The sequence below is a fragment of the Colobus angolensis genome, unplaced genomic scaffold (assembly GCF_000951035.1).
Source record: "Colobus angolensis palliatus isolate OR3802 unplaced genomic scaffold, Cang.pa_1.0 Scaffold101, whole genome shotgun sequence".
NCBI classification, from domain to species: domain Eukaryota; kingdom Metazoa; phylum Chordata; class Mammalia; order Primates; family Cercopithecidae; genus Colobus; species Colobus angolensis.
In genome coordinates, this window is record NW_012111031.1 from 1,044,485 (window position 1) to 1,070,527 (window position 26,043).

General features: G+C 41.3%; 1 pseudogene; it reads left to right on the top strand.

Annotated features, from left to right (window-relative positions):
• The first annotated feature begins 17,320 nt into the window (after positions 1 to 17,320).
• Positions 17,321 to 17,979, top strand: LOC105510615 (annotated as a pseudogene).
• The last annotated feature ends 8,064 nt before the right edge of the window (positions 17,980 to 26,043 follow it).

The following is a 26,043-nucleotide window of genomic DNA, read 5'->3' on the forward strand; positions in this document are numbered from 1 at the left end:
AAAGAAAGGATATCTCTTTTCTGAATTACTCTGTAAAAGTACAAAGGGAGGATTATGACTGGAAGAAATAAGACAAGATAAGAAGTAGAGTAAGATACATAATAAGGCAAACACTTTTGTACTGAAATATTTATTTAAAAACATTGACTTTGTGGATATTTATAAGTGGTTTATTTTCTATACAGCTGTGCACTTATGACAGTCTCTAATTGCTTGATTTCAGTTATTATGCTTGTCAAAGTCATATACTATTTTTCTACAAAAATCACTTGTGATATTTTTAGTTTCTAGAGAGAATATAGCCCAAAGTTGAATAGTCCAAAGCAAAAAGGTATAAATTGGAAGATATTGTTATGTGGGATCAATCCATACAAAATTACATCAGATTATATCAAATAGAAATACCTCAAATTTTACTTTGGCCTCCTCTAGGGAAATTAAGGAATAAACAAAATCAAACATACAATACATTTTCACTGAACTCCATGTGTAAACTATTATACTAGATACAATGGGATAAACAACAATATGTGAGATGACTAATTTGCAAGTCAAAATGAAGACAGATCATTGAAGAGAAACTCTTTGTATTAAAGTTTATACCAGTTTTCAAACTGTATGCAATTTACTGATTATAGAAATAAAGAATTGGAGATATTGATTATGAGATAAGGGTGATTACCATGTCACCAAGAATGTACTAATCTAAAATGAGATCGAAGAGAAAGTAATTATGCATTTTTGAAATGTTTGTCATTTGTTTATGAATTCAATGAGCATTTATTAACCTCAATATGCTCAGAAGAGCATATTAAATCTGAAGATATATTTGTAGAAGTCTTGGGCATGTATACACTAAGTGAAGATATGATATTGTCAGAGAGAGTTTGTGGAGCAAGAAGAGACAAGAAACAAGCTTCAAGGAACATCAACATTTGAAGACTAAACAGTGTAAAAGCTGAAAAAGGAGACTGGAAGCCTTGGCCAGAGAGGAAGAAGGGAACAGCAGAGCTCTTCCTCCGAGTGTCAAATTCTATTGAGAGTTCAGTCAAGATGAGGTTAAAAAAAATGCCCATTGGATTTAGTGATAAGGACCTCACTGATGAATTTGGTGGAAGCATTTTTTTTTTTTTTTTTTTGAGACGGAGTCTCGCTCTGTCGCCCGGGCTGGAGTGCAGTACAGTGGCCGGATCTCAGCTCACTGCAAGCTCCGCCTCCTGGGTTTACGCCATTCTCCTGCCTCAGCCTCCCCAGTAGCTGAGACTACAGGCGCCCGCCACCTCGCCCGGCTAGTTTTTTGTATTTTCTAGTAGAGACGGGGTTTCACCGTGTTAGCCAGGATGGGCTCGATCTCCTGACCTCGTGATGGTGGAAGCATTTTTTAATGAACATCTCTTGTGGGGAGACTTAGGCATCTGTATTTCACAACATTTCACAGATGGTATGAACGTCACTCATCTAGCCCCCTCATATGATACTTCCTTTGGAAATTTACCCAGCTCTCTGATTCACTGTTTCTTGGACCACTCCCTTGTGAATGCCACCACAAATAATACCCCATATTTGGGATCCATTTAAGTTTCCTGGATATTACATCTAAATTGGCATCCCAAGGTTCTGCTTGTCAGGGAGAGGAACGAGATACAAGAAGTTAAAGACATCTTAGGATCCAGCTAGGTTGACTAATTAGATGGTGAGGCCATTAACCAAGATTTGAAAATAAAGAAGGGTGACCTAACAAGAGAAAAGAGAAAGACTATAGTCCTAGAAGAGTTTAGGAAAAGGTGAATTACAGAGTAACTATTTTCTAATATGTTTTCTGGGTAGGGGATGCCATAGCAAATAGACAAACCTAATCTGTGGACTGGATTCATCCTTGTAATGGAGAAGGATGATGTATTGAAGTCACCAATGCTTAGCAAGTTTGACATACCTTCATATACTACCTCCTTTTGCTCTGATTCTCTATTTTACCAAGCAACATTTTAACTAATTTATTTAAATGATGAAATATGAAATACTTATGAAATTATAAAACTACAAATAATTTAAGTAAATTCATCAGGACTTACCTGATTTTTAAAGATTGGCAATTTGGAGAAAAATGATATACTGTTGTTTTAATTTACACTTTGTTTTGCTTGCTAAAGAGTTTGCAAATTAGTCTCACATTTACTAGTCATTTCTGTTGCTTTTATTACAAATTCTGTGTTCATGCCTTATGCTCATTTTTCTATCTAGACTTTAGTGTCATTCATACTTATATATTTCAGAGCATTTATATATTAAAAATTAATCCTTTGCCATATTAACGCCAGTATTTTTGTTGCTTAATATTTAACTTACATTAAACTTACTGTTTAACTATTTTATATCAAGTTTTTGAAATTTTAGTATAAATGAGTCTATTGTTTTTCTCTTTTCATTTTAGGACTTTAAGCTTAGAAAAACAGTTTCCTCTTCACAAATAAGATACATATTTGCCTATTATTTCTTCTTGTTTGCATTTTAAGATTTATCTCAATTCATTTGCAGCTTTAGTATGTGTTGCAAAGTGATGACCACTATTTTTTTCAATCACTGAGTTTGCAGATCATTTACAGAATATATCTTTTACTCATGTGTGGTTGTGGAATGAAATGGAATAGAATGCCACTAGGAGAGCAAACACAAATGAATAGAGAAATCTGCAACAAAAGCCCCATGAGAAGGTAGTCATATGAACCCCCACATAGAAGTGTATGAGAAGGTATTCACATGAACACTCAAATACAAGTGAACTAGGCATAGCAACCAAATCTGCTTAATATCAGCACCTACCTACAGATGAGAAAGAAGGGAAAGCAGAGAAATTTCTGACAGATCAAGGGTGAAAAGCCTCGAAATTGCTAATGGGTTTTCATAGGAAAGTGCAGCTGGCTGGTCTGAGAACAGAACTTCGGGAGCACTTTGCAACCTCCAGTTTATGGTTGAGTGTTAGAGTGGATTGGATCCTACGGACTGTCAAAACTAAGAAAGTACAGCCCCCTTGCAGGACAAAACACGCACTGAGAGAAACAGCTGGACATAGAATCCAAATTGAGCAGGATGCAGACAATAACTGCAAAACAAAGAACATATCCTAGATTTTGTTTTCAAGGAAGACAAAGCTGAAATAAGGGATTATGGGCAGATGGTTTATTTGGGATGGGATCCAAAGAGTAGGAGAGTGGTGCTAGTGAAGTAAACAAGGAAAATCTAAAGAAGGGTGCTTAACTATTGGCCACCCCCATGGGAAACCTGGTCCCAATGCCACCAGAGCTTACTGAGGAATTTATTGTGATTTTCCTTGTGGCCTATGATATGATCAATTTTCAAGCGTGTTTCAAGACACTTTTCAGAGATATCTGGAGTGATAATTCATTTCTCAACAATCAGTTATTGTAAGTTACTGTACAATTAGTTATTGTAAGCATCTTTAGCAACTGGTATCACTGGATTATTTGATCAGAATTATTTTTTGTCATGAAGCTTAGTTGAGAATGCTGGAAACTAGTTCCAGATTATTAATAGATTTGTTTGGGCTGGTGGGAGTGGAGTGGGGAGGGCTAAGGTCAGGATGCTGAAGTTAAGAGATCACTAGATACTACATTCAGTCTCTGACAAAGCAAGCACAGGATTAATGATTCAAGCAAAATAATTTAAAAGATGGGTATATATAATATAGATAAATTCAGTGTATTGTACATCAAATTAAAAATAACAAAAGTTTCTAGTATTGGTCTTTTAAATATATTTTAGTGGATATTTCATATGGAAATTTGAAGAGTGAAACAGATAATGAAAATATGAAATCACAATAGCCTAATAAAGTGCTGATTATTAATTATGCTGCCAGTCAAGGATGTCAGTGCTAAGGAGGATTTGCCCTGGCTACACAATTATGTATGATAGATATAGATAGCTAGATAGCCACCTTGATAGCTATAGATATCTATGTATATATATTTATATTATTACATATACTTAAATGATGATTATTCTGGTTTACAGATTCACCATGCATGAGTACAAATGTTGTGAACTAATTATCACATTCACAATCACCCCTGCGGCATTGATCCTTGAACCCTGGATACCTGTTAGGGAGGTTCCCACCCTTATGATTACCACAGTGATGGTCATGCCCAGAGAGCCATCTGCTTGTTTTCTGTCTCTTTCTCATGTGAGTGCTCTGTTGGGGAAACTCCAACACTTAAGGTTCTTGAGACATGATCAAAAATATCATGTAAAACTTTATTGGCTAATAGACAGAGATAGTGCAGTCATAAAATTCTGTTTTCATGCAAAGGTACATGCTTTGCATATAATAATTTACTTTTCAATTTTTTCAGCGCAGTCTCTCCCCATTTATACTCAACTTCTGTTGAATATAGAGTAGGCTTTTTCATGAGTATTCAAAGAATTTAACTGAGTATAGTCCTTTCCAACCTTATTCATGAAAGGTGTCTTAGAATCTCTCATATTTCAAGTGAGTTGAAGCCAGTTGGCTGGTGTGTTTTTTTGTGTAACTCCTTCCCCATTCAATTTAGGTCTTGAGCATTCAAATGCAGTCAGCTCTTCTTTGTTTAGTAAGATTTCCAGAGGAATTGATTGAAGGACTACCTTTGGGCAAGAAGATGAGTTCAGTGGGAAGGACTCAGATAGATGGGTTTGGCACAATCTTCTTTTGGAGCAGGATTTAGGGTTTTACACAACAATCTAAATATTACTTGGGACTTAACATGAAGATTGTAAACAGAAATGTAGAGAGCCTGCATTGTGTGGCAGGAATGTCATTGCTGAGTAACAATAATGATTTTTATTGGTTCCCTTAAAACATATAGCACTGAGTCATTCGGGGCTTTCAGCCCCGTAAGCCTTGATAACCCTGGGTTTGTAGTTCCCTGGACCACTCTTCCACCTGTGAAGAGGAAATCTTAATCATATCTGATAGCTTTCCTAATCACTCTGAAGACTGGGTAACAGACATTTTTCAAGGAGGCCACAAAGGTCCTTAATTAATTTTAAAATCAAGAAATGAAAACCTTCACTTGCTCTCCTACCTGCCACTCAGCTGCAACATGGGCAAAATGGACACATGGCCTCCAAGTTGCCTCTTAAACGTACTTGGTAGATAATGCTGCTGAGAGGGGACATTCTGAGCCAGTGTTAGGGAAGGTGCCCAATAATAGTACCCTCAGCCCTCCCTGTCCATGGGTTCTGCATCTGCAAATTCAGCCAACCACGTGTTAAAAATATTCGGGGAAAAAATAATAAAATATGCAATAATTTAAAAAGCAAATAAAAACAATATAATAGAACAATTATTTACATAACATTTACATTGTTTTAGGTTTTATAAGTAATCTAGAGATGATTTAAACAGGAGGATGTGTGTAGGTTACATGTAAATACTATGCCACTTTAAGCAGGGACTTATGCATTTGCAGATTTGGTATCTGAGGGGGTCCTGGAACCAATCCCCTCATTAATACCAAGTGACAACTGTAGTAGCAACATCAAGGGCGATAACAGCTACCATTTATTAAACATATACCATGTGCTAAGTGCTTACAAAAATTGCCTTTAATCCTTCCAACAAGAAATATATTAGTTTTCACTAATACTTTATAGAGAGAAACAAACTCAGGAGGTTAAATAAATTTTCCCAAATCAGAGTACTGACATGGATACTAAGCCAGGTTTGTCTGGAATGAAATCTCAAGTTCCTATTCCCTTCTGATTAGGCATAAATACTAAGGGATATATACTTCTGATTAGGGACATAGCCTTCTGGTAGGATATATACTAGCCTCTGTCCATTGAATTAGTATCAGGTGCCAGATATTATACATGCATTTCTTTGCTAATTTGGCAAAGTAATATTACCACCATCACCATTCATAGATGGTGAAACAAAGGGTCAGAAAGGATTTATAATTTGTTCAAGGTCACATAGCTGGTGATTTGGAAAATTTGGATTCAACATCAGGACTGTGTACTCCAAGACCCATCCTTTCTCACCGAGGTACAGTGACTTCCCATGGGCACTCCTGGGTATTAAGAGAAGTGTGTTCACTGAAGGGAGAGTTTTCCTGGTCTTCCAGATGAACCTTGAACTTAATGTCAATTTTATTTTTCCATAAAAATTCATATAAAAGAAAAAATATAGCACATCTCTTGGAAATGAAATACTTCAAGTTTAATGTCTCTCTTGCTAATGCAGAATTTATCAGCCAAGACAGATGGCTGGCCTGGTGAGGCACTGGAGTGCAAGGAATTTTGAAAGCCTACCATTATTGAAGGCATGGGAAGTCAATCTAGGAGCTGAATTTCACAACGTGTAAAGGGAACGTTTGGAGGAGTGATGGAGAAGGCACCTTCAAAAACAACATGTAACTCTGTGGTTTCAGGATGTTGGCGTGTGTCCTATATTCTATTTAATAACAACCCCGTAGGATGGTCCTTGGGTTGATGGCTGCACTGCTTGTCCAGGTGTGGGCACTTCGTCAATCAACTGCTGTGTGGGAAGCCTGACTACTTCCCCAGAGGTACCCATTTCTACCTAAGAATAATGAGTGGACATTCTAATTACACCATGAAGAGGTGATTAACTCAGGACAAAGAGAAGGTACAATAGACCCCTGAGAGCAGAGGCAACTTTGTGAGAGGAGGACATTTTCCTAAACATATTGCCTCTTTTTCAATAAGCACTGAAAGAACTCTCAACCTTGTGGCTGCCCTTTCATTACTTGCTGTTCAGCAAAGGGGCAAGCAGGGGACTGAGACCACTGCTACTCAGCTTGTCACTTGGAAGTTAAATAATAAGCCAAGTGAGTGTCATTTGTGGGAGTTCTAGGATTTCCACAGTCCAAAGGGGCAGACTCTGCTCAAAGTTCAGGATAAGAGCAGAAGAGAGATGAGGCCTAGTGATGGGTGTCATTGTGAGGCTGGGAGCTCTTGATTCAATAAGCTTTTCAGTTTTCTTTTTCTTTTCTCTTATTTTTCTTTTGAGATGGAGTTTCGCTCTTGTTGCCCAGACTGGAGTGCAATGGCGTGATCTCGGCTCACTGCAACCTCTGCCTCCCAAGTTCAAACAATTCTCCTGCCTAAGCCTCCTGAGTAGCTGGGATTACAGGCATGTGCCACCAAGCCTGGCTAATTTTGCGGTGGGAAAGGACCCAGATAGATGGGTTTGGCACAATCTTTTTGTATTTCTGTAAAAATCTTTTGTATCTTGTGTTTTGTAAAAACTTGTATTTTTAGTAGAGATGGGGTTTCTCCATGTTAGGCTGGTCTTGAACTCCTGACCTCAGGTGATGCTTCCACCTCAGCCTCCCAAAGTGCTGGGATTACAGGCGTGAGCCACCACACCTGGCTATTTTTATTTTTTCAATGGGCTTTTTAGATATTACTTTGTAGCAGGGGCATCTGAGTTGGGAAAAAGACTCCAAGACTTCTCCACCAAGTAGAACAAACAATGGGATTTCAGGCCGAGGTCATGGAGGCTTGAGACATTCAGTTTAGTTCCAGAGAGTTTGGAGAATGCAGCAGACATGTGACTACAGCATGTATAGAGGTAGACACTGGATTGGAAATGTCAGTCTTTGAAATCTAGTGCAGGGGACAAAGATGGGTTAGAGATCTGTAGAAAGGGTATGTGAGTGTTTATGTGTGTGTGTGGTGGGAGCTGCAGTCTGAAATAATGGCACATGGACTTGGCTATTCAGGACAGTTGGGAATGTGGAGAGTGTGAGGGTTTTCACTGTCTGCATCCTGGAGGACAGGTCACTTCCTCTTGCTCATTGAGTCATAGTTGGTTGTTTGTTACACATTGTCATTTCACTTCTTCAGGGTTTATTTCATTGCTTGGTATCTATGTTTGTACTAACTGGAGTATCTGTCCGTTAATTAAAAACAAACAAACAAACAAACATGTAATGCCATAGATTCATATGGGAAAACTGAGACTGACCAAAATTTGATGGAGCAAGTAGATGGTAGAACTCAGACTAAAACTAGTGGCTCCTGACTTCATGTTTTGTGACCTTTTCTGTGTCCAAGTGTATATCTGCTCACCAGCATCTAAAGGTAAACCAAGCAGAACTGTCTATTATTATAACTTCCCCCTCTAGTCTTCAAGTTATATTGAACTAGTTTTTCCTATAAGATAGACATAAAGCAGCAGGCACAGCCACTTTCCCTGAAATTAAAGGAATTAGTTGCTGTGAAATGCAAACAAAATTCAGAGCAGGTTGGACCAACCATGGACACTTGCCAGGCTTCTACTATATGTAAGGTACTCTAATATGGTTCCAAATATTCTGGGACAGTTCTTTGAGTTATATAATTCTTTCACATTTTTACTCTTCTCTGATATCTATTGAGCTGACTTTTTCCCATATGCTTATTGGTCTTTTATATTTATTTGTTTGTGAATTTGTTCATCATTGCTTTTACTTCTTTTCCTATAGTATGAGGTCTGAGTTACTGTTAGCTGAGTAGTTGTTAATGCTTAGAAAAATTAAAGACTTTACTTGTGCTACTAAGTGGCTGAGCTGGCACCTGGCCTTGATTCTCTTTGATTTCAAAGCCACTATGTTCATATCCATATTTTCAGGACATTCCTTAAAAAGGGACATTTACCCAAAAGGTTAAAAATTAAATGAATGTAGCATGTGTTTCTCTAACACACATTACTTCATCAGTGCATCTCAGAAACATAATATGTACCCTAATAGGCCCTTGGATATTGGTAAGGTTTTTTATTTTCAAAATCTCTTGACTTTATGTATTTCTTTGAATGCAAAATTATTAGCTTTTGAAGGTGTTCTGTAACCAATAAGGGTTTCCCACCAAAATGTGTTATTCTTGTGTTTACCTAAATTCCTTTGAGAGAATACTTGTTCCTAAAGAGGGATAGGGGGAGAAAATCTTCTGAAAAAAGAGATTTTAGTTAGGCTATAGCCTTGGTCATGGTGGCAGAGATCTGAAATGATAGTTGATTAAACAAAATAGAGATTTCTTTCTCTTTCATGTCATAGTTGGTGTATTAGTTTGTTCTCACATTGCTATAAAGAAATACTTGAAACTGGGTAATTTATAAAGAAAAGAGGTTTAATTAGCTAACAGTTCCACAGGCTGTACAGGAAGCATGGTTGGGAGGCCTCAGGAAACTTACAATCGTGGCAAAAGGCCAAAGAGGAAGGAGGCACATTTTACATGGCTAGAGCAAGAGGAACAGAGAAGAGGAGAGGTGTTACATACTTTTTAACAACCACCTCTCATGAGAACTCATTCACCATCATGAGAACAGCAAGGGGGATGTCTGCCCCCCTGATCCAATAACCTCCCACCAGACCTCTCCTCCAACATTGGGGATTACAGTTCAACATGAAATTTGGACAGGGACACAAATTGAAACCATATTAATTGGTGTGTAAGCAGCCCAGGATTTGTAGGAAGGCTTCATGGCATTGGTTATGAGGACCCAAATTTAAATCATATAATTCCACTCTAACCCCTCCCAAATATCATGTCCTTCTCACATTACAAAGTACAATCATCTCTTCTCAACAGTCCCCTAAGTTTTAACTCATTTCAGCGTTAACTCAAAAGTCCACAGTTCAAAGTCTCATCTGAAAGAAGGCAAGTCCCTTCTGCCTATGAGTCTGTAAAATAAAAAAACAAGTCAGTTACTGGAAAGATACAATAGGGGTAAAGGCATTGGCTAAACACTCCCATTCCAAAAGGGAGAAATCAGCCAAAACAAAGAGGCTACAGGCCCCGTGCAAGTTCAAAACCCAGCAGGGTAGCCATTGAATCTTAAAGCTCCAAAATAATCTCCTTTGACTCCATGTCTCACATCCAGGTTACACTGATGCAATGGGTGGGCTCTCAAGGCCTTGGGAAGCTCCACCCCTGCAGTTCTGCAGGGTACAGCTCCCTTGACTGTTTTCACTGGCTGGCATTGATTGCCTGTGGCTTTTCCAGAAGCACAGTGCAAGCTGTCAGTAGATATACAATTCTGGGGTCTGGAAGACAGTGGCCCTCTTCTCACAGTTCCACTAGGCAGTGCCCCAGTGGGGATTCTGTGTGGGAGACTCCAAGCCTGCATTTCCCCTTCACTTTGCCCTAGTAGAGGTTCTCCACGAGGACTCCACCCCTGCAACAGTCTTCCTGGACATTCAAGGATTTCCATACATCCTCTGAAATCTAGGCAGAGGCTTCCAAGCTTCAACTGTCACACTCTGTGTACTTGCAGGCTTAACACCACATGGAAACTGCCAAGGCTTATGTCTGGCACCCTCTGCCTGAGCAGCACCTTGGCCCCTTTTAGCCATGGCTGAAGCTGGAGCAGCCAGGATTCAGGGCACCACGTCCTTAGGCTGCATAGAGTAGCTAGACCCTGGTCCTGGCCCACAAAACCATTTTTTCCTCCTGGGCCTCCAGGCCTGTGATGGGAGGGGCTGCTGCAAAGGACCTCCGAAATGCCTTTGAGGCATTTTCCCTATTATCTTGGCTATCAACATTTGGCTCCTCTTTACATATGCAAATTTCTGCAGCTGGCTTGAATTCCTCCCCAGAAAATGGGGTTTTCTTTTCTACCACATAGCTGGGCTACAGATTTTCCAAACTTTTACACTCTGCTTACAGTTTCAGATCATCTGTTTGCTCATGCATAACAAAAGTGACTTTGGCTCTGGTTCTCAATAAATTCCTCAACTCTCTCTGAGACCTCCTCAGCCTGAACTTCATTGTCTATATCACTATCAGTATTTTGGGCACAACAATTTAACAAGTCTCTAGGAAGTTCCAAACTTTCCCTCATCTTTCTGTCTTCTTCTGAACCCTCTAAACTGTTCTAATCTCTGCCTGTTAAACCAGGTTCCAATGTTGCTTCCACATTTGCAAATATCTTATAGCAATGCCCCACTCCTAAGCACCAATTTTCTATATTAGTCTGTTCTCGCTTGGCTGTTAAGAACCACCTGAAACTGGGTTATTTATAAAGCAAAGAGGTTTAATTGGCTCACAGTTCCATAGGCTGTACAGGAAGCATGGCTGGGGAGGCCTCAGGAAACTTACAATTATGGCGGAAGGCAAAGGAGGCTCATCTTAGATGGCAAGAGAAGTAGGAAGAGAGAGAGCAGGGAGGTGTCACAGTTTTCAACAATTAGATCTCATGAGAACTCACCATCATGAGAACAGCAAGGGGAAAGTCTGCCCCCATGGTCCAATCACTTCCCACCTGACCCCTCCTCCAATACTGGGGATTACCATTTGACGTGGGATTTGGGTGGGGATGCAAATTCAAACCATGTTAGTTAGTGTGTAAGCAGCCCAGGATTGGTAGGATGGCTTCACGGCATTGGTGATTGGGACCCATTCTGCATTATTGCTTCCTCTCTGTAGGGAGTTGCCCTTATCCACGTAGTCTGAAATAACTCATCATTTTTGCCTAAGATGCTGGTGGACAGGGGAAGAAAGCCCTTTCTTTTTAATGGAGCAGCTTAGAAGAAGCTCACCACTTCCAACTACTTTCCACTTGTCAGAACTTTGCTGCATGGCAACACCATGTTGCAAAGGAGGCTGGAAAATATAGCCTTTATTTGGAGAAACTGTTCAGCTGAAATTGAGAGAGAAGGGGCAACAGTCACTAGGGGATAGCTAGCAATCTCTGACACATAAGACTTTACGAGACAGTGAGAAACTGCACCTCCGATTTATGCAACTGACAATCTAAACTAGGTTTAATTCTTGGCTTTGCTTCTTGCAAACTGGGCTTTCCTTTGGCGCATTTTCTTGTCTATGAAAAAGAGACCATAAATGGGGAGTAATGCTTATAAGGTGTCTGTTGGATCATCTGGTACTTAGTAGGTGGTCAACAATGAAGTGTCCCTTTTTTCTTCCCCATATTTCATAGAAATTATGAAACTCTGGAGAGTCTGTCAGAAAGACTGTGCTGTATAGCCACTGAGGGTTTAGAGCCCAGATTTGCTCATGGGAATTTCATCTTCTGGCTGGACATACACACTGAGAGGCAGCAGCTGGATAGCTTAAGATAAATGATTTTGAAAGATTCTCTGAGCATACAGAGCTCACAGAGATTAAAGGTAAAAGCCACAAGGCAGCAGGATGTACAGTACAACCAACGCCTGGCAATCAAGTTAGACACATGTGTTATCTTCCATCCTACCTGGGTGGAATCAGAAACTGCTAGAGTTGATTAGCTGAGGCCCAATCAGGCATTTATGCCGATAGAAAAGAGACACCCACCCACAAGATTAAAAATAAATAAATGGAGCCCTGAGACTTTTTAAATCATGAAAGTGGAGTTAAAGGCTATTTGTCACTTTCCTGTCATTTTGTATCACAAAGAGACTTGCAGTCTCTGTGAGCAAGGATATTTCTCCCTCCTGTGCACCCAGCACTCCCCCTGCCACCATCAGGGGTCCTGTGCCATTGCTGGAAGGTAAGGTCCAGGTTTTCACGGCTAACTCCTTAGGCTCTGTTTTTGGGAGGGATTTGGGGGATCCTCGAGTCGTGGGCTTTGTACCTATTGTTGTTAGACAAATATCTAAACAGGGCTTTTCAGCTTTAGAAGGTGCTTGTGTGTGCTTTCTTCTAGAAATCCCCTTGTCTTCTGACTTGCCCAAGACACGCAATGCCAGGGTCACTCTCCCTTCCTCTTCCCCTCCCAGATAGGTTTATATAAAAGCATGTGTATGTGTAAGAGACAGAGAGTGTTTGAGTGTGTGTGTATTGTGTATGTGTTTATGCTTCCTTTGGAGTTCAAATGCAGCAAACTACTGATGGGTTTCCTGGAGAGAATAACTCAATATTTGAGTTTTTTAATCTTAGTCCTTGACAGATATTGGGCCATCAGATGTTTCATATTTGTTGGGTTTTGTTTGTTTTTTTTTTTTTTTTTTGAGATGGAGTCTCACTCTGTCACCCAGGCTGGAGTACAGTGGCACGATCTCGGCAACCTCAGCCTCCCAGGTTCAAGTGATTCTCTTGCCTCAGCCTCCTGAGTAGCTGGGACTACAGGTGTGCACCACCACACCTAGCTAATTTTTATATTTTTAGTAGAGACAGGGTTTCACTATGTTGGCCAGGCTGGTCTCGAACTCCTGACCTCAGGCGATGCACCCACCTTGGCCTCCCAAAGTGCTTGGATTACAGGCATGAACCACCGCACCAGCCTAGATGTTTCATATTTAAATATGGAATTGAGACTTGCCCTGGAAATCATGTTTATTCTACAGAAAGCTTAAATCCATCACTGATTTTTTAGAACAACCTTTAGATTGTAAATTTGTTGGTATGCTATTTCAAAGTCAAAAATGTACCGGAAAGAACGGTGTTTTATTCAAATTCCAGGTCCTCTCCTTCCTGGCTTTTTGAGCTTGGAAAAAATTATGTGACTTCTCTGTGTTGCAGTTCCTTATTTGAACCTTACCACCAGAAAGTAAGTTCATTAAAGCAGATTCATTTTTCCCTTTGGATAACTGATGTTGCATAAGTTAAAGCAGTACTTAGTCCATAGTAGGTATTCAATAAATAGCTGTCAAATGAATTAGTTAAATGGGAATAATAATTCTGTCTCATGGGATGTCTATGAAGATTAAGTAAGACAATATATGCAAAGCGTCTGGCCCTGAGCCTGGCTCTTGGTACTTCTTTAATGGTGGCTGTCATTATTATTTGGGAGTCTCTACATTTGCATAGTGCTATGCCGATTAAAAATATACCTTAAATATAGTTTTATATCTCATTTTCCAGAAACTATGATTACTTATTATCATTGGGAAGAGAGCAGCAGAATCTCCCCTCATTTTCTATCTGTAATCACTGTACGTGGAAACATTGCATTAGCATCCCACCAAAATTGCTCTTGTCAAGGTGATCAGTACTCCCACGTTGCTAAGCCAATGGCATATTCTCAGTGGGTCCTCATGTCACATGAACTATCTGTACCATCAACACTGCTGGTCATCCCTCTGGAGATGCTTTCTTCACCTGGGGTCCGCATAGTCTTACATTGTCTCTTACATTCTTCGTTGCTTCCTCTTGTTCTCCTTTACTTGCTCCTGCTCTTCTTCCCAAACTCTTAAGTTGACTGCCCAGGTCCTAGTCCTTGGGTTTATATTTTGTCTTCTTCCTGTATTAGGGCCCCAGTAGGAAATACCTGGGTAATTTGAGGAGAGTATGATAATGGGACATTTTATAGATGTGAGTACAATTTAGACGCACTAACAATAGATAATGCACAGTATCTGGAGCTAGAAACAGTGGAGAACCTGAAGGGGCTAGAAGAGGAGTGGCTACGGGAACTGAAAAAGGGTAATAGAAAGTGTGAGCTGGCTGGTGGGAGCTATAGCCTTTGATGCAGGGACAGAGTCAGCATAAGGCAGTTCAGCCAGGAGTGTCTGGGTCTTTGATCTCTTGCTCATGCTCCTATTGGCTGAACCCGAATAGAAGGCAGACATCTGACTGACAAAGTCCAAATGAGCCAGGATAAAGAAGGATAGGAGGATGGAACATGGCAACAGGGAGGCAAAGGGAGGATAGTCAGCACACCCCGTAGTGATCTTACCCAGTTCCAAGGCTTTCAGCACCATCATATGCAAAAGATTGTGGACTCATCTCTCTGCCTATGAACATCTCAACTTGGATCCCTAATGGATATCTCCAAGTCAGCATATGTAGAGCCAAACTCTTACCTGGACCCTCTTCAAACCCTCTTCAACACCCACATCTTTCCTCATCTCAGCCCGTATCAAATCCATTCTTTCAATTGCTCAGGCTAATGTCATCCTCAATCCATCTTTTTCCTTCACGTCCCATAGCATGAACTTTTGCTTCACTGTCTCTGCTTTCAATGTACATCTAGGCTCTAAATAATTTCATGGTTTTCAAAATTTGTTATTCGGGTTTTTATTTATTTACATATTTTTAGAGACAGGGTCTCGCATTGTCACCCAGGCTGGAGTGCAGTGGTGCAATCAGAGCTTATTACAGCCTTGAACTCCTGGGTTCAAGGAATCCTCCTACTTCGGCCTCCTGAATAGCTAGGACTATAGGCATGTGCCACCACTCCTGGCTAATTTTTAATTTTTTTTTTTTTTTGTAGAGATGGGGTCTCACTATGTTGCCTAGGCTGGTCTTGAACTCCTGGCATCCAGTGATCCTCCCACGTCAACTCCCCAAAGTACTGTGGTTGCAGGCATGAGCCACCGTGCCTGACTGTTATTTATGTTTTTAATGGAGCATTATTCAGTAAATTGACTTTGAACATGCCTACTTGTGCAGAGCATTAGGCTAGGGGCAGATGAGGCAATGGTGAACAAGCCACGCAAGGGTTCTCCCTTAGTGGAGCTTACAGCCCAGTGGGGAAGCATGTCATGATCACATGTCTAAGATACTTTCTAGCCACACTTCATATCAGTAGACATGACTTCAATTTTGAAGTTTTGGAACGTAATCCATTGAGTTGAGCGCTAGCCATATGCTGCCTGTGTGGCGATCTGGTGGATGAGTATATTACACAGGGCAGTTTAGAGAAAGGCCAGAATCATTATTGGCTTACAACTCTTTGCTCCTGTTTTTATTTCAACTCTTTTCTGCCCTCAACACTTTGTAGACATCCTATATCCCATGACTCATCTTTCCTGCCATTTTTTATTGCTATTCTGAATTCCCTCATTCTCCTGTTCTTATCACTCTATTCCACTAAAAACTTGTGGTGTTTCATTTTAGTTTTACCCTCACTGCTTAGTAGCCATCCTTCTATGTGTCCTCAGTGGGACTTTGTATGGCAGACACATCTGACAGCAATAACTCAAGCATACCCTAAGAATAATCCTATGGTCTAAGAAGAATGTGTGTTCAGAGTTTGGAGTAAGGAACCCAGGAGTGGCCAGCCTGGAGATTCACTCCTTATCTCTGAAGGGAAGGACATCTGAATCCCGGGCCCATTCCTTGGAATGCAGGTCATACAGGGGATTAAGGCCCTTTGTTTTGGGTTAAAAGGAGGGTGCTAGGTGTGGGTTGGTAGGTGGAGTTTGCTAAGTGAAAATACTGTATAAACTGCATGCTTTTTACAAACAATAGTGGTTTTTCTGTCCACTCGCTGCTCCTGGACTGCCCTGTATGTAAGTCCTCAATACACCCGGGGTCTCCTTTGTTGGCCCTGGGTCTCTTCTTTGGCCTCTGGGACATCGTGCCATCCCTGCTGGAGTCAGTAGGGGTCTGGCACAACAGACCTCATCTTCTGACTATGATGGAATATCGTGTAACAGCCTAATGCTTCTTCGGAGAGAAACTAGAAAAGCTGGAGAAAGTAAAATACAAAATTAAAGGCATATGTGAATGATGGAGGCTGCCTATGTTTGAAGGGTAAGATCATAGAGGGCAGAAACGTTCTCTGAGGTTAGACCAGGTTCTGTATGCTGCTTACCTTGGGGGCATTTGCTGACCCTTGAGCAGGGGTGAAGTCAGCTGAGCTTTTCTCAACCTCAAGGGGTTTGGGAGACAGAAATTGGAGTTTGGGGCTGGTAAGGACTTACAGCCAGTACTTGAGGGGTGAAGATTTCAGAGAGAAAGGACGTGTGAAGGAGTGGCCTTGCTTAATATCAGTTTTCCCTCAACATGTGTTACTTAAGCTGTTCATGGAGGAGAGCCACAAAGCCAAGTGCAAAGCAGCTGCAGTGGAGGGTTTCTGGTAGACTCACAGTGCTAGAGAAGCAAAATATTAAAGTGTGGGATCTATCCAAGAGGAGAGGCCCTGGGAAGCACTCCAGGCATTAAGTCAGAACGTCTGCAGTGCTGTGCTTCAAGAGAAGGTGTGAACGAGGAATGGATCAAGGTATTCAAAGATTGCATTGAGCCTCAGCTTGCTCACAGCCTGATTGCATTTAGGTGATCTCCCTCTTTGCTAGCTTCCAGAGGACAGAGCGAATCCTCTTTTGAACCAATAATAAACAAAGGTATTCAAAAGGGAGAGGGATATCACCCAGAACCTCTGTAACTTTTCAAAGATGATGTCCAGCATCCAACAAAAATTACCAGGGATACTAATAAACAAGACCAAGGGAAAAATAAAATAGACAAACTAAAAACAAACTAAAAACACTCACAGGTTTCTCTAATGTTGGAGTTATCGATATAGACTTCAAATTAAGTGACCGATATTCAAAAAAGCATATGACAAGATGGAGAATGTCAAAAGTATAAGACAAGATGGAGAATTTGAGTAAATTCCAGTTCTAGGAGTCAGTGCTGAGCTGTGGACATGGATCTGTTCCACAGGGTGGGGTTTGTTAAAGTTGGCAAGTATAAGGCCTACTTTAAGAGATACCAAGTGACATTTAGAAGACAGTGAGAGGGTAAAACTGATTATTATGCTTGGAAACACTTGGTAGTACAGGATAAAAATAAGTCTAACACACACAAATACAGAATAATTGTTGGTGTGATAAATAGAGATACCATTTATCAAATGGCTTATGCCCATATAGAATAGGACACGATAGTCTGTGCAGCTTATGCACACGAACTGCCAAAATACGGTGTAAAGGTTGGCCTGACAAATGATGCTGCAACATGTTGTACTGGCCTGCTGCTGGCATGCAGGCTTCTCAGTAGGTTTGGCATGGACAAGATCTATGAAGGCCAAGTGGAGATAACCAGAGATAAATACAATGTGGGAAGCATTGATGGTCAGTCAGCCAGCTGCCTTTACCTGCTATTTGGGTGCAGGCCTTGCCAGAACCACCACTGGCAACAAAGTTTTGGGGGCTCTGCGAGCTCTGTGGATGGAGGCTTGTCTATCCCTTACAGTGCCTAACAATTCCTGGTTATGGTTCTGAAAGCAAGGAGCTTAAAGCCGAAGTGCATCAGAAGCACATCACGCGTCAGAGTGTTGCAGATTCTGCAACGTGCATTACCTAATGGAAGATACTTACAAGGCAAGAACCTTTATTATAGTTTCCATGGGAGGGAATGGATGAGGCAAGGTAAGCAAGCTTAGGATCGACTAGTTAGAATAATTTCAGCAGGCCCTGGGATGTAGGGGCTGTCCTGAATTGTCTGGCACCTGGTCCTGGGATGATTAGGCAAGGGAATATTGGCCTCGAGTGTAAGAGCCTGATAGAGGAGGTGGGAGAGGAGTGGGCTCTGGATTGGTTGGTTTGTGTATGAAAGGGCACTCATAGTACCATCTCTGGGAATTGACTAGCCCTAGGAAGCCAGTTTCTCCAGGGTGGGTAAGGCCCTCATAGGTCAAAACATTGGCCTAAAAAGACACACATGCTTGATATAAGCAACAGCTGAGGCTCATACATCCATGCATTTCTGCTTCTATCACTTGAGCAGCATACTTAGTAGGATTTAGTTGTGTTTGGACCAAAACCTGTTAATGACAGTTATATTTAACAATAAAATTATGATTTAGGGAAATATTATATGAACTAGTGACTAAAAGTTGTTATTTCTTTGAAAACTAAATAGGAAAGTCTTGATGAGAAAAACCACCTTTAAATATATGTGGGTTAGGCACACCTGGAAAAAAAAAACAAAAGAAAAAAAATCCTGAAGATTCCACAACAGTGTGGAACTCTCTTATTAATTCTGCTTACAGATATCTCTTGAGTTTTCTTTTTGGACAATGCGACAATTAGCAGTTTTTTGTTTTTTTTTTTCTTGTTTCCAATCTTTGTAGGTTTTCTTTCTTTTTCTTACTATGCTGGCAGGATCTCCAATACAATGTTGGCTAGAAGTGCTGGTCACAGGTTTCCTTGCCCTGTTTCTTATTTCAGAGAGAATACTTTCAGTGATTGCCATTAGAAATAGCATTTGCTGTAGGATTTTAATAGATAATTTTAAAAGTCAGATTAAGGAATTTCCTTTCTATTTCTAGTTTGCTACGAGTTTTTAATCATTTATAGGTGTTCCCACTTATTTTATACCTGTCACTTTGAGGGATGCTTTTCTAGTACCACTGAGAAATTGTCTACTTTCTAGTGCCTCATAGCCGAATTCACAATTCCTCATTTGTTTTCAACGAGGGAGGCTTGCTTCGTGGCTCATCTTTTGTGTACCATAAAGTACGTCAATATGCAGAAGCAAATCAAATTTATTTATTTATTTATTTATTTATTTTTGAGACAGAGTTTTGCTCTTGTTGCCCAAGCTAGAGCGCAATGGCATGATCTTGGCTCACTGTAACCTCCACCTCCCGGGGTCAAGCGATTCTCCTGCCTCAGCCTCCCAAGTGGCTGGGACTACAGGTGTGCACCACCATGCATGGCTAATTATTTGTATTTTTAGTAGAAATGGGGTTTCACCATGTTAGCCAGGTCTTGAACTCCTGACCTCAGGTGATCCGCCTGCCTCGGCCTCCTAAAGTGCTGGGGATTACAGGTGTGAGCCACCATGACCGTCCCACAAATCACATTTTTAAACATTGGCATTGTGTCACCCCACACTGTGTGACCCTTAATGTCAATACTGTCTGATACGGTTTGGTGTGTCCCCACCCAAATCTCAACTTGAATTGTATCTCACATAAGTCCCACCTGTTGTGGGAGGGACCCAGAGGGAGATAATTGAATAATGGGAGCCAGTCTTTCCCATGCTATTCTCATGATAGTAAATAAGTTTATGAGATCTGATGGGTTTATCAGGGGTTTCTGCTTTTGCTTCTTCTCTCATTCTCTCTTGCTGCTGCCACATAAGAAGTACCTTTCACCCTCCACCATGATTATGAGACCTTGCCCAGCCATGTGGAACTGTAAGTCCAATTAAACCTCTTTTTGTTCCCAGTTTCAGGTATGTCTATAAAGACAGCAGCGTGAAAATGAACTAATACGCTATCTTACGTACGAATTGCCAGAAATGAGACATTTCATGTATAAAATGCATAAAAATGTAAAATATACATTGCATATTTGGAGTCAACTGACTTACGGAGCTTTATGGCGAGTGAGACTCCATGTCCTTAGGATCTTTTTCTCTTCTATTGCATGTGAGAATTTTACTTGCATCACCAATTTCAATAGCCCTGAGATCTCAGCACAACAGTGAAATAACAATGACAGTGGCAACAGCCCAAAGAGAGAGATTTTTTTTCCTGAAAGTCAATAAAAATTAACTTTAATCTATATATTTTCTATAATCTATATTTTCCTAAAAGGGAAAAACCCGTCTCTCCCCATGGCTTGGGGAAGCATAAGAGCTCAGTGACTCATGGAAAGATTTCAGGCTTCTCTCAATCAGCCTTTTTATTTTCTTGTCATTCTATCCCCCACACCGTTCCCTAGTCCTCATCCTGACATCTGTTTTTTTAATCACTGTCATTGAAAACAAGTGTGGTGCTGTCTGAACTCCACAAAAAACAACCTCCGGGGAAGAAAATATAAATCATAGGTGTGTAAATCATTACCCTGAGAGTTGGCATACTGTTGACTTGCCTAAGAGTCTGCATTTTCATTTAGTGGGGAAAATCAGCTTTGATGCACATGATTGGTGGTGGTGGTGGGGAACATATGAAACACAGTGACTCAGAACTGGCAAAAGTCTGTGTGTGGGGAGAGGGAGATTGGTGGATTCATTCTGGCATCTAATCAGCCCCTGAGAACTGGGAGGAAATTGAAAGGGGCCAGCTTATCAGCATACTGACATGCAATGAAAGTCCCTTACATACTTCCCAATCCCTATGCAGAAGGAGAGGAGAAGGAAAACCACTGTCACTGGAAACAATTATTTGGCAGAACATTCTCTTTAACGAGCAGATTCATTCATTTTCTGGGAAACATACTAGCGTTTTGTCTCCATCACACTAAAAGAACTGGCTGGTGCAATCAATTCCACAGAACACCCATCAATTCAGTTAAAAAACCAGTGGGGTGGAAAACCCCCAGAAATCAATAGTAGCTGTTTCACTGAATTGATGGGTGACTGCGAGTTGTTCAGATCCATTGGTTGACTTGTGTGTTCAGTTGCTGCCTTGTCTGTGGTGTTGTGTGGGAACTTCAGGCCAGAGACAGACCCTGCTGGAAGGCCTACAAAGTGCAAGGTGACAGAGAGGTGCAGGCTCCCTATGGCCAGTGGGTGTCACTTCTGCTGGGAAGATCCTTGCTGCAAGGTGCAGCTGTCATTGCTACTGGCAGCTCACCTCTAGTGAGTGTGATGGTGAATAATTTTAACAAGCCACCACTGGCTGAGTGCCTTTGATGAGAGAGGTGCTTTTAAAATATTATTACTTACGTTTTAACAAACCAGCAAAGTAGAAATTATCCCTCCCTGCTCTTTTCTTGCTTGAGGATCGAAAAGAATCAGGGAGAGGCAGAGCCAGAAACCTACCTCTGTTCATTACCAAAGCCAGAGTTGTTTTCAGGATGTCACCCACCCCTCATCCATGCATAGCATAGTGGCTGAGAACTGTAGGTTCTGACAAAGATGGTTCAAATCCTGGCATCTCTACTTATTGTAGGATGTTTGGCAATTTACTTAACTGTTTTCAGTTTCAATTTTCCCATCTGCAAAATGGGAATAATATCTAGTCATTGAAGGAATGAATACAAGAATGTACACTAAGTCCACTGTATAAGGCCTGGGAATAATGTGGCAAAGCCTGGTTTTTTGTTGTTGTTTGTTTGTTTTCTAAAAATGTTATTCTTGGTACTGTCACTAAGGGCGGTGACTTGAGCTTTTCCTAAACTCACTTTAAGGCTGCATGCCTTCCTCTTTCCTTGCTCTTGCCACTTACAAATCCTCTGAGAGATTTTAAATCGTTTGTGAGAGCCAGAACACATGTGTCAATATTTAATTGTCAAGTTATGAATTTTAATGAATATTTATTACTTCACAATACATGAGGCTTCTATTGACCCTGCTTTATTTATCTAACATTAAAAAAACACCAGTTGGTTGCCTCTTCATGCTGGCATGCTCTACTCCTGTACAAGTGTGTGTAGGGGTGCAGTAAGGAACAAAGAGGGTTTCGACAAAGGTTCGCTGGCCACAAATAGCTCACTCACCTGCATGGCAGAAGAAGGCAAGAAGTGCCCACAAAAACACTGGCAGTACAAATCCAGCCATATCTACAAAGTTCACAAACAGGCAAAACGAACCTAAGGCAATAGAAGTCAGCCCATTGGCCAACTCTTTGGTGTGGGAATTTTATTTTATTTTATTTTAATCTTATCTTATCTTTTGAGGTGGAGTCTTGCTCTGTCTCCCAGGCTGGAGTGCCATGGTGCAATCCCGGCTCACTGCAACCTCTGCCTCCCGAGTTCAGGTGATTCTTCTGCCTCAGCTGCCAGAGTAGCTGGGATTGCAGGCACACACCACTGCACTCAGCTAATATAGTATTTTTAGTAGGCATGGGGTTTCACCATGTTGACCAGGCTGGTCTCAAACTCCTGACCTCAAGCGATGCGCCTGCCTTGGCCTCCCAAAGTGCTGGGATTACAGGCAAGAGCTGCTATGCCTGGCTGGTGTGGAAATTGATGGGGAAAGGGCAGAAGGAGCCTCTGGGGTGCTGGACGTGTTCTAGGCCTGGATCTGGACATCTGCACACATAACACTGGAGCCGTGCATTTACGATTTGTGCCCTTTATGTGTGCTCTACTTCAATTAAGGATAACTGAAATTTTAAATAACCATAGAAAAAGCATCACTAGTGCTATTGCTCAGCATGATGTGAAGATACGTAATATGAGAAGCTGTACTCAGCCACCTATGGCACTGGGTAACAATTGCAGGGATTATTCCCTTGCAACAGAGTGGACTAGCCTGAATGAGAGCTGGCCTAGGCAGATAATTAAAGTGTGGAAAATGGGGACACTCCCCATCACCAGATGCCCATGAGAGCTGAACAATATTCAGATTCCTTATCCCTCCTTAACAATAGTAACTACCCTGATCAAGTACCTATTCAGTTCTAAGTGCTTTGTAGATACAGATTTTTCCCACTAGTCTTTACAATAATCTTATATGGTGGGTGTCTTTTGTTCCATTTTATCACTGAATCAATAGTTTAAAGAGAACTTCTAACAAGTAAGGGGTGAAACAAGACTTTAACCTTGGTCTGTCTGGCCTTTTGGTCAGTACCATAGGCTCTAAAGACAGATTGCCTGGGTTTGAGTTCTAGCTCTGCATTTCCTTTCTGTGTAAACGTGGGTAAGTTCCTTGACCTCTCTGTGCCTTAATTTTCTTACCTTCAGGAAAGGGGATAGTGGCAGCTATGTATCACAGAGTTATTTGAGTTAATCTGTGTAAAACACTTAGAACATGGTATGCACTTGGCACATAGTAAGAGCTATACATGTGTTAGCGATTATTCTGTTGAATGACACAGCCTTTCAAAGTGGAAGGGCCAAATCCCGTTATTTTCTGGGATGTAAAGTAGAAATATAGGCATAGCCAAACTGTTTCCTCCCTACCTCCCTCCTATGGGTTAACACAGCCCCACATCTTAGGCACATGGCAGGCCCATGGGACTGCTTTCCTTATTCCCCAAGAGAGCCCCTGGGTCACAGGCCAGGGGTGAGGTCAAGGTCCCCTGTCACTCCAGCTCTCTCCTGCCACCCGTGTCCTCAAGGTGGCCTAAGAGAAAATGTTGTTCCAGGCTTGTCAGCAGCTCCTACCTACACTGATGCTGGGCACAGGGGAGCCTGGAAGCTGTTGAAATGAGGACTTTTCCAGGTTGTGCCATCAGGTTTTCTGCCTGGATCTCCAACCCCATTCCCACCTGGATTCTGGGAATTGCCCCCTCCCTGACCCACATGGTGACAGTGGTCCTTGTGTGAACAGGACCCCCACCTCTGAGGTCACCCATGATGAACCTGACCAGAGTCTCTTCCCCAGAAGTCAAGACTTGGAAGTAAGAAATGGTAACATCAGACGAGACGGTCTTTGAATGGAAGAGATATAAATAGAAGAATGTGGTAGCCATTTTCCACCTTGTCTACTTGGAAATACACTGAGAAAGGAAGTGTGCAGTGAGTGTGAGAGGTAGAGGCTCAGATAAGAATGGGTACCAGGAGCAGAGACTGAGAGAGGTGGGTCACTCTGAGGCCTGAGACACTGTGGGATCACCCAGCATCCTCATCTGCAAATTACTCCTCCTGCTTAAGCTGGCTGTAGTGGGTTTCCACCGCTCATACTTGAAGATTTCACACAAATACACCTGGACTGAGTAATTCAAGGAACAGAATTCATTGCATGAAGCAATTTTCTTGGAAGGCTTTCTCGAATCCCCTAAACTGAGTTAGGAGCTCCTCTTAAACACAGCTGCTTCCCTTTCCCCATGGAATTAGCTGTATCTTAGCCCTAGTCATACTCTTCCTAAAAATATGCCTGTATTAAAAAAATTATCTTTAAAACCCACAAGGAGTTTCCAAAATGTAGATTTTTTTAGTTGCAATCTTTAAATGTTTAGGTCTCATTCATGTAGCTCCTGCATTATTTATTTAATAACAACATAATAGGCTTTAATATTTAGTTTATTCATTTTACTTGAACTCCTTTTTAAACTGAGCATCATCCAGGAAACAGTTAAGAATTGAGGGTTTGAGGTATTAGATATATACTTCCAAACATATGTTAAACTGAATATGTACCTATTAAAAAGAAAATATAAAACATACCACCTAAGATCATCTTACATACCACTTTGGAAACTCCTGCCTTACCTTACCAGCCCCTTAAAAGCAGGACAGTGACTCATGCACAGCCTGCTTTCTACCCTTGGGCTCAGGGCCCAACATTTCCCCTTTATAGAACTTTTCACAAGAAACCGTCGAATGTGCAATTAGTTTGCTTGTCTGACTTGCCTGGAAGACCCTTCCATGCATTGTTTACTGCTTTATCCTCAGTGTCTTTAACTAGGTCTGGCACCTAGCTGATGTTTAATACATATGCATTGGAAGAAATAATGCATGCATTGATAAATGAAAACCAGTTCCAGAATGTTCTACAGCCATGAATGTCAATACATGCTGCTCCTGACTGGTGGGGACACTTGAGGGTGAGCACTCTTGCTTAGTCTCTTACTTTTTCACTTGCTCCACTCTGGTGGTGACACTATCAGGTCATGCATGGAAAGTCTTTAGTCCTTAGTTCCATTGGCTGAAGGAGAACAGTCCTCAGACACTGTGATTCATACATACCCTGACTGGGCATGTGCAGAGCCAGCTGTATAATTTAAACAGCCCAGTTCAAAATGAAAATGTGTGTTCAAAAAGTAGGAGTCCCTATGACTCAGCAATTCCACTTCCAAACATACCCAACAGAATCGAAAGCAGGGACTCAAAGAGATAGTTGCATACCATGTTCATGGCTGCGTTACTTACAATAGCCAAAAGGTGGAACTTAAATGTCCATCTACAGATGAATGGATAAACAAAATGTGATCTAGACACACAATGGAATATTATTCAGCTTAAAAAAGGAAGGGAATTCTGACACATGCTACAGCACGGAAGAACCCCAAGGACATTATGCTAAGTGAAATAAGCGAGTCACAAAAAGACAAAAACTGGATGATTCATTTGTATGACGTACCTGGAGTTGTCAAATTCATACAGATAGGAAGTAGAATGGTGGTTGTCAGGGGCTGGGGGCTCCTGACAACCACCATTCTACTTCCTAGGGGAAAATGGGGAATAATGGGTGTCACGTTTTAGTTTTACAAGAAGAAAACAGTTTTGAAAATGGGTTGGGTCAGGCATGGTGGCTCACTCCTGTAATCTCAGCATTCTGGGAGGCCGAGGTGGTAGATTGCTTGAGCCCAGGAGTTTGAGACCAGCCTGGGCAACATGGCAAAATCCTGTCTCTACTAAACATACAAAACTTAGCTAGGAGTGCACCGGTAGTCCCAGCTATTTGGGAGGCTGAGGTGGGAGAATCACTTGAGCCCAGGAGACGGAGGTTGCAGTGAGCTGAGAGATTGCACCACTGCACATCAGCCGAGGTGACACAGTGAGACCCTGTCTCAAAAAAAAAAAAAAA